Genomic DNA, 19,380 nt, shown 5'->3' with positions numbered 1-19,380 from the left:
ATAAAAATGTTAATATTAAACAAAAACTTTAGACGGACTTAGAGGCTTTTGAATCTGAAGTCTTCATATATATATATATATATATATATATATATATATATATATATATATATATATATTTATCTTTTTGATGCCTTTAATATGTAGGCCTACTTGTCTTGTTCGGAGGTTTAATAGCGTGATCAGTCACGTCACATTCACGACTGGAGTCACGCGACAAACGTCAAAGACAAAACAAAAAATGGCTCAGGTTGTTGAAAATAATGTTTTTACTGAATTTTAGTGGATTTCTTTAAGAGTCAAACATGAAAATGCTCCAGTGAGCCATAAAATTTACATAATAAGTCCTTGTGTTTCAAACAATGCAAAGTCTGTTGAAGTTTTAGGAGATCATTTCATTAATAAATCTCTGAATATCACTCTTCAAACCCGTCAATAATCCTGCTGTTTGTCCGCTGGGATCTCCTGATTATTCTCAAAGGAAAACTATAGAGGGAAAGACTCAATTCTGCTGAAAATGAATCATCTTATGCTGACAGACATATACTCCACAAGACTCTCCTCTTCAGCTTTCTGTAAAAGACATCACACAAGATATAATGCAATATTTGAATAAAAAAATAAAAAAAGGCTATATCTGTATTCTAAAATATTGAAATGTAGTATTATTAGCATGAACTGCACAGGTCTGTGTTTACCAAAAGCATTGTAAGCCTAAGTTGATCGTATCGCCACCAATGGTCTCTATGATCAACTTACTCTTACAATGCTTTTGGGAAACTCAGCCCAGGCCTGACTGTGTTAAATCATAACCATAATTACACAAGCTGAATGTAGAAAATTAACAATTTTGTAAATGCCCAAATAACAACACAAGTGTGACCAATATTATATTAATATTAGCCGGAACTGAATAGTTTTATGAATGAATGTGTCTGAATACAGTTTGAGTTTCTTCCTCCCTTTAAAAGTTAATGTTTTTTTATTGTCCTTTCTTTTGCACAATTAGACGGTTAGTTGTATTTTATTAATATTTCCCTGGTGTCTGCAACACTTTTAGAACATTTTATTCATTTATTATAATATTTAAAAAATCCTCCATCCAATCTTTTAGTGTTTCTCAGTTGCTTTAAAAATGTATTCCAAAAGCACAAACTCAAACTATAAATACTCGTTTGAGACCGTTACAATATAATTGGATAATGTGAACTTATATCACACCTGTGAGATTAAATAAATGTAACCCTATTATTCCTGACTTGTTTTAAATGCAATAATTTCCAAGGCACATTTTTTCATTGTGTGTGGGAATGTGGTGAGGTACAAAAGTTTTGGAGGAAAGTGACTCAGTATGTATCTCAATTTACTACTACTCCTATCTCTTTAAGTCCGGTAATATGTGTATTGTGGGTCTATGTGGACAATTGCTCACTGCCCGTCAAAGAGAAAAAACATATCGGTTACCTAACGTAACCTCGGTTCTCTCTAGAAGAGGGAACGAGTATTGCGTAAGTTAGCTTACACTACGGGAAAGATTCATCTTTTCGAGATATTGAAGCCAAAAAATTATCCTTAATTTTTGTATCCATTTTCAACGCAGTGCAGCAGCTAGCAGACCTAGAGCAGGCTGTCTAGCGTGCTCATAGGCTGCCCTGCGGGAACTGCAGCAGCCTACCACTGAGCCCGACGTGACGTCACGTCCAATGAACGGCGCTCGCGCCTTCACAGCGTCAAAGCCCGCCAGTATGGGCGTGGCTTAGCGCATATAAGCAGGGCTCGTAGGCTGTATTCTCTGGTTTTCATCGACTGAAGCGAAAAATGCTCGTGGCGTGAGCACGGCAGGTGGTTGCACAATACTCGTTCCCTCTTCTAGAGAACCGAGGTTACGTTAGGTAACCGATACGTTTTCTTACGAGAGGTTCTCTCGTATTGCGTAAGTTAGCTTACGCTACGGGAACCCTTTGTCAATGCCGTGCGCGCCAAGCATCCACACATGAGTCCCAGGGTTTTCCGGGGAACCCAAATAAGTGGGAAAATAAGGCGGCCAGCAACGCGGGCCAGCACTTGTACATAAGCACTCATCGGGAATACAGAGCGGCGCCGCCGGTCTGCATAAGCATATAGCACATACCCATAGTGCAGCTCAACCAGAAGAGCTAGTATACGTGAGAGTAGCCTGCACACAAACATATCTGGACAGAACGTACATCTCACTTAGACTGACAGAAGTTTTGCCTGCAGAGTGGGAACTTCTAGGTTATAAAACCTGACAAAGGTGGACGGGGAGGCCCAGCCTGCCGCCACATATATGTCGTGAATAGAAATTCCGCTGGACCATGCCCACGATGAGGCCATGCCTCTGGTGGAATGAGCCATGATACCCAAGGGGCATTGCAGACCTGTTGACGCGTAAGCGGCTGCTATAGCGTCCACAATCCATCTGGATAGGCTTTGTTTCGTGGCGGCGAGACCATTGGTGCACCCACCAAACGAAACGAAAAGCTGCTCCGAGCGCCTGAAAGGGGCAGAGTGCGCAGTGTAAACCCTCAGCGCCCTGACTGGGCAGAGGAGATTAACGTCGCTCTCGTTATCGGATGAAGGCAGGGCCGATAGAGAAATGGCCTGCGCTCTGAAGGGAGTGCCAATCACTTTAGGAACATAGCCGTGTCTAGGTTTGAGGATGACTTTTGAGTCATTGGGCCCGAACTCAAGACATGCGGCGCTGACAGACAGCGCGTGTAAGTCCCCCACACATTTCACTGATGACAGGGCTGTCAGGAAAACGGTTTTGAGTGATAGGTACTTTAACTCCACGGAATCTAGTGGTTCAAAGGCGAAAGCTTTCAGGGCCTCGAGGACCAACGAAAGATCCCACATAGGAACCGACGGGGGGTGCGGAGGGTTCATCCTTCTGGCTCCTCTAAGGAAGCGGATGACAACCTCGTTTCTCCCTAGTGACCGGCCGCGCGTCGGCTCAGCGAACGCTGCAACCGCCGCCACATAGACTTTAAGCGTGGATGGGGACCTTCCCTTATCCAACAGCTCCTGTAGGAAACTGAGCAGCCGCGAGACCCCACACGTCCGTGGGTCCAGGTTTTTGTCGGTGCACCATTTGGAGAACACAGACCATTTAGACGCGTAAAGCTTTCTAGTAGAGGGAGCTCTAGACTGCGTGATCGTGTTCATCACTCCTTCTGGCAGGGCAACGGGTACCCGTTGATTAACCATGCATGCAGAGACCAGCGCTCTGGATTGGGATGCCTGATCGAGCCGCGCGCTTGCGAGAGGAAATCCGTTCTCACCGGATTCGGCCACGGGGCTGTTAGTGACAGCCGCGTCAGCTCCAGGAACCAAATCTGATTCTCCCAACGCGGGGCTATGAGGAGCACCGAGTGGCGCGTTTCCCTGATCCTCTTGATTACCTGCGGTAACAGAGAGATCGGAGGGAAGGCATACAGAGGGCGGCTGGGCCAGATTTTGGCCAGCGCGTCCTGGTTCTTCGAAAAGAACATCGGGCAGTGAGCGTTGTCTTTTGATGCAAATAGGTCGACTTCCGCTTTGCCGAACAGGCGCCATAATTTATGGACTGTTTGGGGGTGCAGGGACCATTCCCCTGGGGGAACGTTGTCCCTGGATAATTTGTCTGGGCCGTCGTTCAGGTGGCCTGGCACATGTGCAGTTCTCAACGAGCGCAGGTGATGCTGAGACCACGTGAGGAGGCGCTCTGTCAGATCGCAGAGGTTCCTGGATCTGACACCGCCCTGACGGTTCACATAGGAAACCACTGACATGTTGTCTGAACGGACTAAAACATGGTGGTCCTGTATGAACGGGAGGAAGCGCTTCAGCGCGTTCTTGACCGTTATCATTTCCAGACAGTTTATGTGAAGGAGCTTCTCCTGGTCTGACCACAGGCCAAAGACCGGTCTCCCCTCGAAGAGCGCAGCCCAACCCGAGTTGGACGCATCTGTCGAGATGACCTTTCGGTACGAGACCGCTCCCATCATCACACCCCGCTGATACCAGTCGGCTGTTAACCAGGGCTGCAGAGCCGTAATACAGGTCTGAGTCACTCTGATTCGTTCGCAGCCAGCGGCCCAAGCTCGGCGAGACGCTCGAACATTGAGCCAGCGTTGAAGCGGGCGCATGCGCAGTAAGGCCAGCTGAAGCACTGCTGCAGCTGAAGCCATACAGCCCAGCATCCTCTGGAATGTCTTCAGAGGGATGATGCTGCCCTTCTGGAAAGACGCGGCTAGGTGTCGAACACGGCGCGTGCGCTGTGTCGATAAACGAGCCGTCATGGCAACAGAGTTCAGTTCTATTCCTAGAAAGGAAATTGACTGACTGGGCAGTAATGAGCTCTTGGTCCAGTTGACCGTGAGACCCAAGCTTTCCATGTGACTGAGGAGCACAGTTCTGTGAGATAGCAGTTCTGCCTCTGACTATGCCAAAATCAGCCAGTCGTCCAGATAGTTCATGATTCGCAAACCCTGATTTCTCAAGGGGCCGAGAGCCGCGTCCATGCACTTCATAAATGTACGGGGTGCTAGAGACAGGCCGAACGGCAGGACGGTGTATTGATAAACCTGACCGTCGAAGGCGATCTCAAGAATGGCCTGTGATGGGGTATTATCTGAATCTGGAAATGGGCATCTTTCAGATCGAGAGAAATAAACCAGTCCCTCGGGCGAACGTGCGCGAGGATTTTCCTGGTTGTAAGCATTTTGAACGGTCTTTTCATAAGCACCCTGTTCAAACGTCTCAGATCTAAGATGGGTCTGAGGGCTCCGTCCTTCTTGGGTACGAGAAAATAACGGCTGTAGAAGCCTGACTCGCTCAGAGAAGGCGGTACCAATTCTATGGCCCCTTTGCACAGCAGCTTCGCAATTTCTGCGCGGAGTAGATGTGCTACTTCTGCATTCACAGTCGTTGCGGTCCGCGCTTGAAGCGGGGAGGACGGCGAGCAAACTGTAGCGAATAACCGTGCCTTATTGTGCTCAGCACTCATTCTGAAACCCCTGGAATGGCTTCCCATGCTTCTATATGTGTAGCTAGGGGGTGAATGGTCCCCGGGTTCTGATTGCCGCGCTCTGCGGGGTCGAGAAACTGAACCTGAGGCGTGGGCGCGGCGCGCGCGCCCTCGGTGCTTGAAAGCGGCAGCTCGCTGACAGCCGTGACAGGCTGATACATAAGAGGCGTCCCGATTGCCGTGAATGGGGGGCGTCCTTTTATTACTTTGTGATGCGCAAGTAAGCGTGAGCGCTTTTGTGCGGGCACGAGACTTACACATAAATTTGACGTCCTGATCGCTTTGGATGGGGAGCGTTTTCTGATCGCCCTGCGTTTTGTGACAACGCTTAACTGCACGGGCGGTGCTCGGGGAGAGGCATGTGTTAGTAAGTGTGAGCGCTCGCCAGCGGGCACGTGACTTACGTTCATAACCTGACTGAACACATTTCTTACATTCAACACTCGAGCAGCTCTTGCCTGCTTTATGAGAGTGGGCTCTGTGAATGACACGGGCAGTGTTGTGCTTGTGTGTACGGGTGAACACTGAGGTGTGGGCACTTTCTCTACACTTAAAACACCATCGGCGTGAGCCGGATAACCAGATATTATACTCTTTATTAGATTTCTCTGGGTCGCCATGAAAACGGCGTTTGTGTGCAGGCGAGAGGGTTGTGCTACCGGCTCGTTGTCTGCTAAATGAACCAATGCAGTAGCCTGTTTGAAGGGGACTGACAGGGAAAAGAGCTTTGACGGCAGTCCGGCCGCAGCGGGACTCGACCGTCTCTTCCTTCCTACTGACGCTAGGAAGGCTTCGCGTGCTCGGGCTTCAGCGCGATCCTTTGCCGAGGCCCTCTGGAGGGCGGCGGTCTGTGACGGCTGTCCGAACGCGACCTAGGGCGGCCGCCCTGACGTCGCTGCGAAGGCTGGCTAGGCTGCGATGGGCGCTGAGTGGTGGCTCGTGCAGGCGGCTGGTCACGTGAGCGGCCTGTAGAGGAACTCGAGCGTCAAGGCAGGAAGAGGTTCATGGCCTGCGTGGTCTTTTGAACCTCAGAGAAACGGTCGACGAGCCCGCTCACCGCTGGGCCAAAGATACCGGTAGGGGAAAGAGGCGCGTTGAGGAAGGTGACGCGCTCAGATTCCCTCATGTCGGCAAGCGTCAACCAGAGGTGCCTCTCTGTGACGGTCAACGCGGCCATAGACCTCCCGATGGCTTGAGCTGCGGTCTTGGTAGCGCGGAGTGATAGATCCGTCGCGCTCCTCAAGTCTGTAACGGCAGCTGGATCCCGGCCCTTCTCATCCCATTCACAGAGGAGGTCGGCCTGTAGAATTTGGAGCACAGCCATCAAGTGCAGAGCGGAAGCGGCCTGTCCGGCGGCGGTGTATGCGCGGCTGACAAGGGCGGATGTGGCTCTGCAGGCCTTGGATGGGAGGGCAGACCTTGAGCGCCATCTCGCAAAGGTGCGCTGCGACCGTCTCTTCCACAGGGGGAATGGCAGAGTATCCTTTCTCGATGGCGCCATCCACTTGGGAGAGCGACGCGGAGAATGGTGATTGGAGCTTCGTGGAGAAAGGTGCATTCCACGACTTAGCCAGTTCTGCGTGGAGTTCAGGCAGAAACGGGGCGGCTCTGGCAGTTGGCGCTTGACGGCGGCGACTCTGGAGAAAGCAGCCGTCGAGTCTGTTCAGTGCGGGCTCCTTCGGCGGCGACCACTCGAGCCCGAGTCCTTCCACACCCTGAGAGAGGAGGCGCATCAGCTCAGCGTCCACTCCAGCCCGGGTCCGGCCGGATTCCTGGATCGAGGAGGTGGAGGAGCGTGGGCGGCAGCTGCGCATCAGTGAGGGGAGGCGGAGAAGGCGAGAGCGAGGCTCGAGGGAAGGGATCCGGCGAGCGCGTCGCGGTGGACACAGGCTCCGACATCCTTTGGGAACGGCGCTTCTTCCTGCGCGGTCCCGCAAAGGGTGGAGTGGGGTTGAACGCTTCGAGTCGAGCCCACAGGGTCGACATCGGAAGCGCGTCGCAGAGCTTGCATCCTCCAGACGAGAGGGCGAGGGCTGCGTGATCCTGGCCCAGGTTAGAGAGCGCAGATCTCGTGGCGGTCTCCGTCGCTGAGAGTGGCTCCACACGAGCCGCAGGAATTGCGAGGCATCTTGAAAAAGACGCTCGCTGCTCTTTTAGAGAGGAATGCAAAAACGGATACGTCGCCGGATAGCGTAGCTCACATGGATGGCTGAAGGTGGCGAAGACGGCCGGCTTCTTTGAGCGCTGTCCTAAGCTGGCTTGTCGCTTCCTCGACGGCGGCTTCTCTCTAGATCCAGTGATGCAAGAGCTTCGCTGAAGAGATGAAAATCAGAGAATACAGCCTACGAGCCCTGCTTATATACGCTAAGGGCGGGCTTTGACGCTGTGAAGGCGCGAGCGCCCTTCATTGGACGTGACGTCACATCGGGCTCAGTGGTAGGCTGCTGCAGTTCCCGCAGGGCAGCCTATGAGCACGCTAGACAGCCTGCTCTAGGTCTGCTAGCTGCTGCACTGCGTTGACAATGGATACAAAAATTAAGGATAATTTTTTGGCTTCAATATTTCGAAAAGATGAATCTTTCCCGTAGCGTAAACTAACTTACGCAATACGAGAGAACCTCTCGTAAGAGAACTGTTGGATTTGTGCCTACTACAAGCCAGGCGTTCAATTGCCCATTGCTGGAAGAATACAAGTTGTCCTTCCCTTGGACTTTGGCTGAAAAACATGATATCCAGTTTGGCCCTTGAGAAGCTTACATGTGTGATCATGGGGAAGTCGTCTGAATTTTAATGACATTTGGGAGATGTTCTTGAGATTTGTTAAAGAAGGAAATATTGAAGAGGCTATAGATGTGTGAAGTTGTAGTATATGTTTAATGCTGAACAGGAGTGTGTGATATAAAGCACTGTATGTTTAAGGAAATTTTAATTTTTATTATTTTTTATTTATTTTACGACTGCCAGGGTTAATGTGGAGGGGGAGGGATTTGAGTAAGTTATGTTTGTATTAAGTGTATGTTATGTTCTTGTGTTAATGTGTTGTAAAACTCAATAAAAATATGCTTGCAAAAAAATAAATTATTCCAGTACAAATGACAGTACAAACTATTTGCTTAAAATGTAATATGTAAAGTGATAGATAACAATATGAAAGTAACATAATTGTACTCTTTTAATTTTGTTACATCAAAGCCCCAAGACGATAATTCAACTGTCCCTTTTTCTCAAATATATCATCTTTATATAATAAATATATTTAGGATTTATATTTAGGAACTTTTTAGGACCTACATTGAAGAAAGAAAATATCTGATGTGTGATGATTATTATAAATACAAACACAATCACACACTGATCTACATCTGATTCACTGCTGAAATAAGGCAAACACACACCGTAAAAACAAATTTGTTCAGTTTACTTAATTCAATTGTGCAAACTCGTTGCCTTAATTTAATTAAGCATAACTTAATTACATCAAGTTCTTCTTACTTAATTATTTATGTTTTGTCAACTTAATTATATCTGTGATCTGAGGAAGTGTACTCCCAGACTGCATTGCTGCATGAATATATTAATTGCTTTGTTTTACCATTTTTGGCTTTATATTACCATTAACATTTTATTTGCTATCATTATTGGGGTTATACTGACAAGACACAGCAAATAAAATTGTAATGGTCTAATTAATTAAATTATTTTTTTTTTTTTTTTTACGTGTTACCATTGTTGTGGTTTGCATGCTGAATGCTCAAGCAAAATTGTAAGATATTGTCACAAATTATAGCCATTATATAAATCCAATTAAAAATTTATGCCATAAGTGTTAGCAATAAAATGTTAAAAGATCATTATTAAACATGAAATATAGTTATGTTATACATTATTAATACATTCATTAAGAACATGGAAATAATGTAAGTATAAATATATATAATATTTATTACTTCACTTCCTTTGAAATCAAATAACTGATTTCATGTTGCATCACTGCATCAATTGGAAGAGAATCAAAATTATATAAACGAAGTTCCAAGTGCCCAACCGAAGGGAACACTAACCACAATAATGGTGAGAAATTTTATGAAATCAACATGAATTTATGAAGTCAACTTATGTGACGTTCTCCCAAAATGTTTAGTTGTATTGACAATAACATTCAAGACTGGATAGTGAGCGTTTGCAACTAAGAAGAATGATGACTGCAGAAGTGGAAGAAATAAGTGAAAAGTCTATTAAGAATTGCCCCGCATCAAAAACCATTTGCCCCGCCTGCTTTTTCCTTTTTGCTTTGGCAAAATGGTACTCAAACCAGTCAAGTAATGTTTACTAGGGTTTTCTGAGTAATGAAGGCATAGCATGCAAACAGTACAGATTACTAAATTGTTTTAAGTAAGTTCAACACATTATTGGAGATTAAGGAAGAACAATGTTAGATTTTACAGTGCACACAACAGAAACTAATGATAAATGATCTTACCGATGTTTGTGCGTTTCTTTCATAGAACGATGGATGAAGTAACATAACAACAGAAGTTTTCTCATCTTCACGAATCTGAACTGTTTGAACAACAGGAAGAGATTAAAACCACACAACTCAAATATATTTTTACAACGTGTATTAGGGCAGTCATTAGGGCTGTTTTTTAAAAGTCTGCTATAATAATTATAATTGTTATGTGTTGCCTTTTGGGTCAGTTTTTCTGTGTTTCCTGCAGATGCAGAAGATCTCAAATCCAGCAACAATCATCAGAGACCCAGCAGCAGCAGCAGTAGCAACAGCAGCAGAGATCAACATTATAAGAGACACTGAGACTGAAGGAGGAGAAGGAGAGAGTGTGTCCAGCTCTGTAATGATAAAGAAAGAAGTGAATGCATCAGTCTGATCTACAACAGAAGACAGAGATCAGGAGCTGGAAAACATGAGAGAATAAACAGAAATATGGATGGACTATTAAAAAGAAGCTTGGTTTAATGCGTTGAATGAATGTTTAGTATAATGACAGTGTGTTTGTCATCTCACACACTGAACTACATATTTTTAAAATGTTAATAGTTTCAGTAAAATAAAACAAGAATATGTGAGCATTTGGACCAATGACCTTTGCTCACCATAGACAAAAACACTGAATGATTTTGATGTCAGTTTCAGTCCATTTATCTCTAGTTGATAAACTCCAGTATGATCAGTTCTGGTGTTTGTGATGATCAGAGATCCAGTTTGATCGTCCAGCTTCAGTCTGTCTGTGAATCTCCCATCAGGAACATCATCATATGTGGAGAAGATTCGCTTCTTTTTGTTCATTTTAGCTATGATAGACTTTTCAGCTCCAAATTTCCAGAGTATATCTTCATCTTCATGTATTTCAGTAACATCAGTGTTTAGAGTAACAGAATCTCCCTCCATCACTGACACTGAATCGCCAAACACACCTGATGAACAAACAGATTTTACACAAATTAATGTTTCTGATGGTTTACAAAGCCTGAAATCAGCTGTAGATTTTATCATTTACATGTAAAGTTGAGAACATCCAGAACAGCAGAAACACAAAACTAAAAGGTGAGATTTATGAACAGACAAACTCTAGTTTGTTGCATCACTTAATGTTAAACTCAGATTAACAAATCAGGGATTAGAAATCTAATCTGTGATTACCACATCTACAGTTCATTTCGTCCACCATGATGGATTCACCATTATAATGAAACAACGACAATGTTAATATTCAATTTCCTTTTTGACTGACTACCAGAAACTTCTCTCTTATATCAGTAGCTCTTGATAAAGGAAGTAAATGTGTAAAATGTCTTTAAAACTCTACCGTTACAGAGAGACTGTCAGAATCAAGCAGAGAGAGAAAACAGCCACGGATTGCCTGGAAATATATCTTATGTGTAAAGAATATATATTTTAAATAAAGTAAAACCTGGATCTAAATGATGGTTTAAATGTAAGTCTGTCATTTTTAAAGAAAGTTTAATGTTTGGTGCAACAGTATTATTAGATAAACTTGATTTAATATAAATTAAAGCTTAATACATATTATGCAACAGATCCTTAATATTTAATCTGTGTTAATAAAACAATCTGTTTAAGTTACATAATTTATTAAAAGGAAATTTAAATAACTACTACAAATTGAAAGTATAATTTTATTGTGTTGGATATTTCAATACATTACTTTAATTAAATAAGACCTGCACATTTTGATTAATGAATTTTTATGACTTTTCTAGATGTTTATGATCACTGCAGAAGTATTTGAAAAAGTATTAAAAAATATATAAATAAATAGAGACCATTATTTTCATGACCTTTCCAGACCTGAAAATGTCAGTTTAAAATTCTGAACAGACTAAATTCAAAGTTAGTAGCTTTCACAATATCTATGATTAATTTCACACATTACAGTAGATGAAAATAATCTCATTTGAACGGATACTGTCAGGAAAAAAAGTTTCAAAAGCTGACTGGAGCGAGACCCTTTCATTTATTAATCCCTAAAGGATGCATATTAGTATCTTAAAGGTATATTAGAACCTAAATTACTATATTACTTTTGAAAGTGTGTCACCCCAGTGACATCTTTTGTACCTTTTTTCCTGAGAGTGTAGAAGACACTGTATTACTGGGAGTCAGAAATGAAAAAAAAAAATCAATTAAACCATAAAAAAGTTTTTATAACTTACCAATCAAACGGCACCAGCACAGACAGAACAAAACGCATGTGAAAAACGTGTGAAACATTGTCTTCAGTAGTTCAGTGTCTGATGTAATAAAACTATCTGCTGAAAACACTCAGTCTATATGTGAATCCTCCCATGACACAGTTTGACCCTCCTAGTTCCACTCGCTGCATTTGCATATCATATAATGTTATAGTTCATCTGGCTGTTATTAATACTTTAACTGTTCTTAATGTGTGAAATATTCTTTATTTTTATCATTTAACAATTTTCAAAAAGTATAGTTGTAACTCTGTTACATGGCCAAAAGTATAACTCTTGTGATTTTAAAATGGTTATGTTTATTTATTCAATTATCACTTATGAAAAAAAAAGTACAAAGTTATTGTGTATGATGTCATAGTGTCAGTTTTACTGATGTTCATCTTACGTTTTTTTTTTTTTTTTCTCAGATATGTGGTTTGATCAGTTGGGGGGACAAACATCACGTGCATGAGAGAGCTGACATTTAGTGTGTGAGTGTGAGTGAGCTTGTTGGTAAAGAGTTTCTTCCTGTCCTGCTTCTATGAACAGCTTTGAACTTTAATCTACAGAAACACGATGAGAAACTGTTTCACACAGAGAAAGAAAAACAATTGAAACACAATGATGATATTTAACACTGCCATTCACAAGTTTAGTCTGTAAAATGTATTTATTCTTTTGTTTTAAAAAATGAATTATTGTATATCAATTTAGTAAAACAAACACTTTTAAATTCTAGAGATTTGTACTGTGATGTGCAGAGGGGGGGGCTTTGGGTGCTCGAGCACCTGCCCTTTTGCCCCTTGGTGCCCAAAGTGCCCTTTTGTCAAGGCAAAATTTCCTCTCCTTTTTTTTGTAATTAAAGGCCCTTTTGTGGATGCCTGCCCAATCTAACTATTAGTAAAATTAATGAATAATAATTTAGCCGTAAATAAAATGACCCACATGATGACCTTTCACCTGACGAACTCATGAGGGACGATTCCTCACGCTGCACGCGCATTTTTTAATTTCGCGCGGCTACGCGCACTACCAGAGGATATCTTCAACTCTGCGGCTGCTGGTAAGTGGTGTTTTATTCTCAGCGAAGTGATTTTGATGTTTGTTTACTTATTATTATAATTTTACAAGAACGGCGTGAAGAGCATGCTGAGATGTTGTTTATATTGCTGTGTGTAGGCTGTAGAAGTAACGTTAGCTTGCTGTTTGAGGGAGAAAAGTTTCACGGGCGTCGAGGGGTCTGGTCTTTTTATGTTATTTGACTAAAAACTATTATTTTTACTTTAAACTGTTATTATTATTATTATTACAGTATTTATTTAAAAAGCGTATAGTGCCATAACAATTATCACAAATCTGGTAAGAGTATAGGCTTATTATCACATAGGCTTACCAATATCTTATGTTTTGTGTGCAGAAGCCTCTGTGAACATCTCCCCTAGTACTATTATATACTATTATTATATTATAGCAGCCTGGGCAGAATCTGCAGCTTTACAGCAGGTCAGTGAGCTAGTGAAGGTTCCAAACACTGTCAGCAATCTTTCTTTACATCTTGTCATGGTCACATGAAAATGATTTAATCAGCTAATATATCTCTATATGTTTGTTTTAATGTCTACAGTCTCAGATCAGCTCCAGCAGTATCAGCAGCAGCAGCAGTAACAACAACAGCAAAGGCAGCAAACTCACTTAAGGACTTTAGTAAGAATGTACCAGAACAGGTATCACATTAATGTTAAAAATCTTGTAATGTATTAATTGCTGTTTCTGTTTGCTTTGTTTTTATCTTCATTGTATAAATGTAACTCTTGTATTTTTGTAAATCAGTTTTTGCCATGAAAATAGCCATAGATGCTGATATGGCATTAAATAAAACTATACTGTACGAAACATGGGCCACGTTGATTTTGTCCTACACAGTTTACTATAACAGCTGTTCTTTATTATTCTGTATAACAGAGAAGAAAAAGCCATCAGGTTGGGACAACTTAAGATACTTCAGTTTCTAATCCCAGAGTTATTAATAGGTGCACACTGCACATTAATTATTTTTTTAACTTTTAAACTTAAAATTTGTCTTTTCTGTTCTGTTTCTTTTTCAAAACTGCATCAATGCATTTGCTACTGTATCGATACAGAATCATCCGTATTGATATATTACTGTATTGATATTTTGAGCACAGCCCTATTTAAAGCCTTGTTCCACATGTGCTCCATTTTATACTTTGAGCACCTGCCCCTCCAGAGGTCTCTGCACGGCCCTGGTGATGCATAGAAATCAGGATGTGTGTTAAATGTTCATTATGTTGTTGAAGATAAAGAGACTCATGTTTGTTTGTCTGATGAGTGGAAATCTGGATCAATGATGTTCTTCTGCTGTTTGTTTGCATGTGTTACATTTACAGACTGAAGCTGGATCATCAGACGTCTGACCATCACAAACACCAGAAACACAGATGCTGGACTCTATAAACTACAGATCGACAGCAGAATCACAAAGAGCTTCAATGTTTCTGTCGTTAATAAGTGTAATTTATTCATTCCATGCATCTTTCTTTGAAACAAATTTCACTCAGAAATTGCTAGTAAATTCCACAAATAATAACTAATAATCAGCATATAACTGATTATTAGAAATGACAGAAATAGTAGTTCCTTGTAAAAATGTACTCGAAATCATACTTCAATGTGTAGAGCTCAAGCCCTGACTCATGTAAATCTAGTGTTGGACGCTCATCCTGATGGGTCACACATATCACTATAATAGTGTTTCCTGTTGAGCTGACAGTGATGATGCTGTTCTTCAAAAACACACCAGATGGAGCCATTTATCAGTTCAATCAATATCATACAACTGATGATCAATGCAGAAAAGTGTAATTATCAAAGGACCTCAACTTTTGACCTTATACTCAAGCCAACTAGCTTTTTAACTCAGTCCAAACTCAACCCAGTGTGTTGAGCATATAGGACTTGATAGTACAATCCCTTAGAATAATCAGCACTTTCTTAACATCTTGAGTGAGGGGTAGGGGTAATCATTTTACTGGGGTCATCAGTTGGGCACCCTCATTCCTTGGTGTTTCGTTGATAGGCCCACGACACCTCCAAAGGGCTCAAAAGCAACACTGGTGTCCTCAGTTCCCCGGTTGTTGATGTGGCTACAAAAACTCTGCAACCAACCTCTACTGGGAGCAACTGGGTTTCCCAGCCCCGTTGTACTTCTTTGGCTGCTAGGACTGAGTACTTCAGCCTTTTACGTTCATTCGCTTCACCAATTGTAGCCTCCCATGGCACAGTTCCTTCCACATTGAACAGGGACTTTTACAAGGTTAACCACAGGATCAGGTCCGGCCTAAAGTTAGTTGTGATTATATCAGCTGGAAAACTGAGCTTCCGGTCTAGATCAACTTGCATTTTCCAGTCCCGGGCAGCGTCGATTACATTTTTGTAGTTGGCTTCCATAGACTGTAAAAAAAGATGGACTCTTTTCCATTGTGAAAAGTGAAGCTGCCAAAGTCCTAATATTGCACTCACATCTTGCACTGATTTGGGACCTGCTTCTGCGCAGTAGCGAGCGTGAAGTTTAGCCGCGATATCAAGGTCCCGCCTTCACTCCCGTGGGAACAGTTAGTACAAAGTTTATTGCAGAGCAACTCGTGTCAGTGTGAAATAAACAGCATGTAGAAATTAAAGTTGAAACTTTGAATCTCCTCCTGAAAATCCCCGAAAAAGTCCGTTGGACTACTTTGTTTAGAGAAGCTGTCAATCACAGCTGTCAGTCATGACGTCACATTCCCGTTTTTATAGCATCAAATAATTAAATAAGACCAAACTTATTTCAAAAAACGATCACTTAAACTTAAATCAGCGTGATAAAAACTACCTAAAATTACAGAAAACATTTTATTTTATTAAATAAACATTTTTTTTAAGTGTAATTTGATTGTTTAGCCACCGGGGGGCGATTGAGACGCTTTGGTTTCACTTTTCAGCACTTGTGCGGCACGCTTGTTGGCTTCACTGGAAGTTGTCCTGCTCTTATGAAGGCAGTGGATTTTGAGAATCCATGCTTTGGAGGAGGAAGGGCATTGGTGGTGATTCTCCTTCCTTCCATAATAATCTCCAGTTGTCCCAGGACCTGATTGTGCCTCCAGGTGTAACGGCCTTGGGAAAGACTGGTTTTGCAGCTGATGAGGATCTGCCTAAGAGTTGCTGGGGTTTGACAGAGAGGACATGATGGATCTTCTCCAGTCCACTGGTTTATGTTCTTGGGTGTGGGAAGAACATCGTAAGTGGCTCTGATGATGAAGCTCAGTCTGTATATTTTTTATATTTTATATTCTATATATTTTTTTATCATCCATTGTGTGTACTTCTCACCATTTTCACTTTTTTTTTTATTTACACAACTTGCATTTTTATTCTGACTTGCATTAAAGGAGGGACCTGAGCCATATAGAGACAGAAGATCAGGTGACTCATTGGACAGATAAACCAACTCTGTAAGAACCCTATATTATTGTTCCAATGTGAATTCTTATTTTGAACATTAGATGGCGCTCTAAAAACTACACCATTATGCATAGGAAAATGCTTATTTTCACATTTAAAACTTTTTTTTAATAGTTTTATACCAGATGTTTCACCAGTGAATCACCTGCAATTAAAAAGATAATTTGTAACATTAAACCAACTTATTCAACAACATATTTAACAAACCCAAAAACATAGCCTAGGCTATGAGTAAAATTCCACACATCACTCAATTCATATGTAAAATTAAAAACTAAACGAAGCAAAACAATGTTGACATTAAATTTGATGGCGTTTGAACTCTACAACATTAAAATGTGACTACAATGCATACAGCAACAAATAGGCTAAAAAAAACCCCAGAATGACCAGTGAATCTCAATGTATTTAATGAATTTGAGAATAATTACTGAAGGTTAAAGGTCACCCACTTTACCTGAATCCCACTTTATCAAACACATTCAGCCAAAGTGAGCCAGCAATATTTAAATACCTTACAAAAATGGCAAATTTTTAAACATTTTATTCTTTGCCGTGTTTGTACATTGTGCACTGTGATGTACATAGTGTGCACAGTTTACATTTAGTGTTTAAATTAGGAATTAAAACCTGAACGTTCAAATATTTTTCAATATTTCACCTTGAGTGAGTCCTGGTTTGACGTGTGGCCACGCCCACCAGTGTCATATTGTATCAAACAAAACTATTTCATTTAAGTTTTGACCTTATTTGTTTTACATGTGGACAGGGTCACCCTTTCTATGCTACTAAAAAAAGTATGTTAGCAGTGCTAGTTAGTTTCTCCTAAAAACTGATGAAAACTAAGTAAATTATTCACAACCATCAAACATAAATTGTAAATCATACCTTGCATTTATTCTTAAACTAATGACCAAAACATTGGCAGGAAAAAAAAGTAGCAATAATATGTGACCCGTCACAGAAACCAGGGACACAAGTCGGCAGCACAACTTTCGAGCAAAATGAGAAAGAAGAGTTTTTTTTCAAAATTGGTGATTTTCAATTTTTTGGAGAATCTGTTAATTGAAATCACGAAGAAGCCTCTCCATGTTTGAGATAGCAGTATTGGTATATTTAAAAGCTTACATTTTGAGGTTGAAATCGGCTTGTTTTCGGAGATTCTAGCATGCAGTAGGGGCGTGTCGTGTCATTGTCTGTGTGTATTTCCATACTGAATAACCCGGCGCTTTTGCCCCCGCCCTCCAAGTCAACCACATGGCTACTTATTATGCTGTGCTCTGGCCAGCTCTCTCTGATATCAAAATTCAATGAAGATGGATGCCGCAAAGATTGTCGCAGACGAGATGAACCGTCTGGCAGTTACACCGAAAATGTTTTCGCCGCACTTCGTGGGCTCGGGAAACTGAACCGGAGGTATGGGCGCAGCGCGCTCGCCCTCAGTGCTTCAATACGGCGGCTCGGCTCGCTGACAGCGGTGGCTGGCTGTTTCATATGTGACGGAGAATCGAAATAGAGGATGCAGTTAAGACCTTTGCTGCTGCGATGAAGGCCTGCCGTGCGTGTTTCTGAAATGTAAGTTAAGCTTCATTTGCTCTTTAGTCGTTATTTAAGATGCTGAACCTGCTGATGATATAATGTGCTTGCGGACATTTCATTTGTGTGTGTATACGCACATAAGAAAGTGGTGTAAAGAGATTTGCAACAGTAATTTGAGGAGGTGAAATGTGATTATTTGGAAAATTGCAGAAATGACTGCTTAAAGAAAAATGCCAGCAGGCATTTGCCTCCTACATAAACTTTAATATTGTTGACATTTTGGGCACACGAGCGTTGCGTACTATTTGCGCTATATGTAGGCCTATGGCTTATTGGTCTTTGTTTGTTGTTGTTGGTTTTGCGTTATATGTATATGGCATATTGGTCTTTGTGTGTTGTTGCTGGTTTTGCGTTATACTGTATGTATATGGCATATTGGCCTTTGTGTGTTGTTGCTGGTTTTGCGTTATATGCAGGCTATATGGCATATTGGTCTTTGTGTGTTGTTGCTGGTTTTGCGTTATATGTATATGGCATATTGGTCTTTATGTGTTGTTGCTGGTTTCGCGTTATATGCAGGCTATATGGCATTATTGGTCTTTGTGTGTTGTTGCTGGTACGTTGCAAATAGAGGGGCAGCACAATTGTTTTTCGCCTAGTGCGGCAGAAGTGCACTCATTCGAAGTGTAAAAAAAGCTGTAAAGCACATGGAGGAGCTTTACAGGGGGTATGGCTTATCTAAATGAGATGTAAATGAGCCCTATTGTCACCCCCAGCAGCAGAGACAGGTGAGAACTGCACAATCTTTAGCTCGTTTTCTCCTCTTTGAGCTTTTTTAAGTGCCTACTTTAAAATGGCCACAACTTCTCCAAATATTATCAGATTTCCACATGTTACACATCGTTGGAAAGCTTGGATATTACACTCTCAGAATCTATGAATAACTCAAAATGCCCCAGAACCGACTTGTGTCCCTAGTTTCCGTGACTGGTCACATATTTCTTCTTAGAAGGAAATGTTACAGCTGGAAAAAACTACTGAAACTAACACTGCTTAACTGCACGATCACTGCATGAGTATAAAAGATCATGATGCATATGCACACAAGGTATATATTTTTGCATACAAGGTATCAATCTCTCTGTTTGATTTAAGACCTTTTTGTCAAACATCAGCATTGATAGGTTCAGTATCACCAGTGTGTTGTAAACTGGTTTCTCTGTTAAGGCAGAAGTCAAATGGTTTCATGTGAGCAGGAATGGAAAAAAACACCTTCAACCACATGCTATTCACAGACACACTTTTCACACCTCAGAGAGAGAGAGACATTTGCAAACTGACATCAAACACACACGTCCAGCAGCAAAAATGTGCTTGTGCACAAGCTGTTCTCCTAACCAGCAAATCAAACCACATTTCTGTAAAGACATAAATAATTGAGACCACAGCAAGGTGTCCGTTCCTTTAGATTAATCTACATTTTGCACTGTAAGAGTAAAAAAATGAAATCACTCTAATGGATACTTATACTTGCTTAAGGTTGCTTTACATAGTACATTACACACATAAGGCCACATGCA

The 19,380-nt window shown here is 41.8% G+C and overlaps 1 long non-coding RNA gene and 1 pseudogene across 1 annotated transcript; one reads left to right on the top strand and one right to left on the bottom strand.

The window, feature by feature from the left end:
- LOC143736371 (SLAM family member 5-like) overlaps positions 1–19,380 on the bottom strand; it is a 42,038-nt pseudogene that overhangs the window by 8,265 nt on the left and 14,393 nt on the right.
- Positions 12,752–13,461, top strand: LOC143735379 (uncharacterized). The gene is made up of 3 exons (XR_013203143.1): positions 12,752–12,806; positions 13,161–13,246; positions 13,368–13,461. It is a non-coding gene; the product is annotated as an uncharacterized LOC143735379 (long non-coding RNA).

This window comes from Siphateles boraxobius, unplaced genomic scaffold (assembly GCF_051911475.1).
Source record: "Siphateles boraxobius isolate OS27281-9 unplaced genomic scaffold, OSU_SipBor_1 13, whole genome shotgun sequence".
Taxonomy (NCBI): domain Eukaryota; kingdom Metazoa; phylum Chordata; class Actinopteri; order Cypriniformes; family Leuciscidae; genus Siphateles; species Siphateles boraxobius.
The sequence above is the reverse complement of the archived record's forward strand: the minus strand, read 5'-3'. Positions and strand labels throughout refer to the sequence as shown.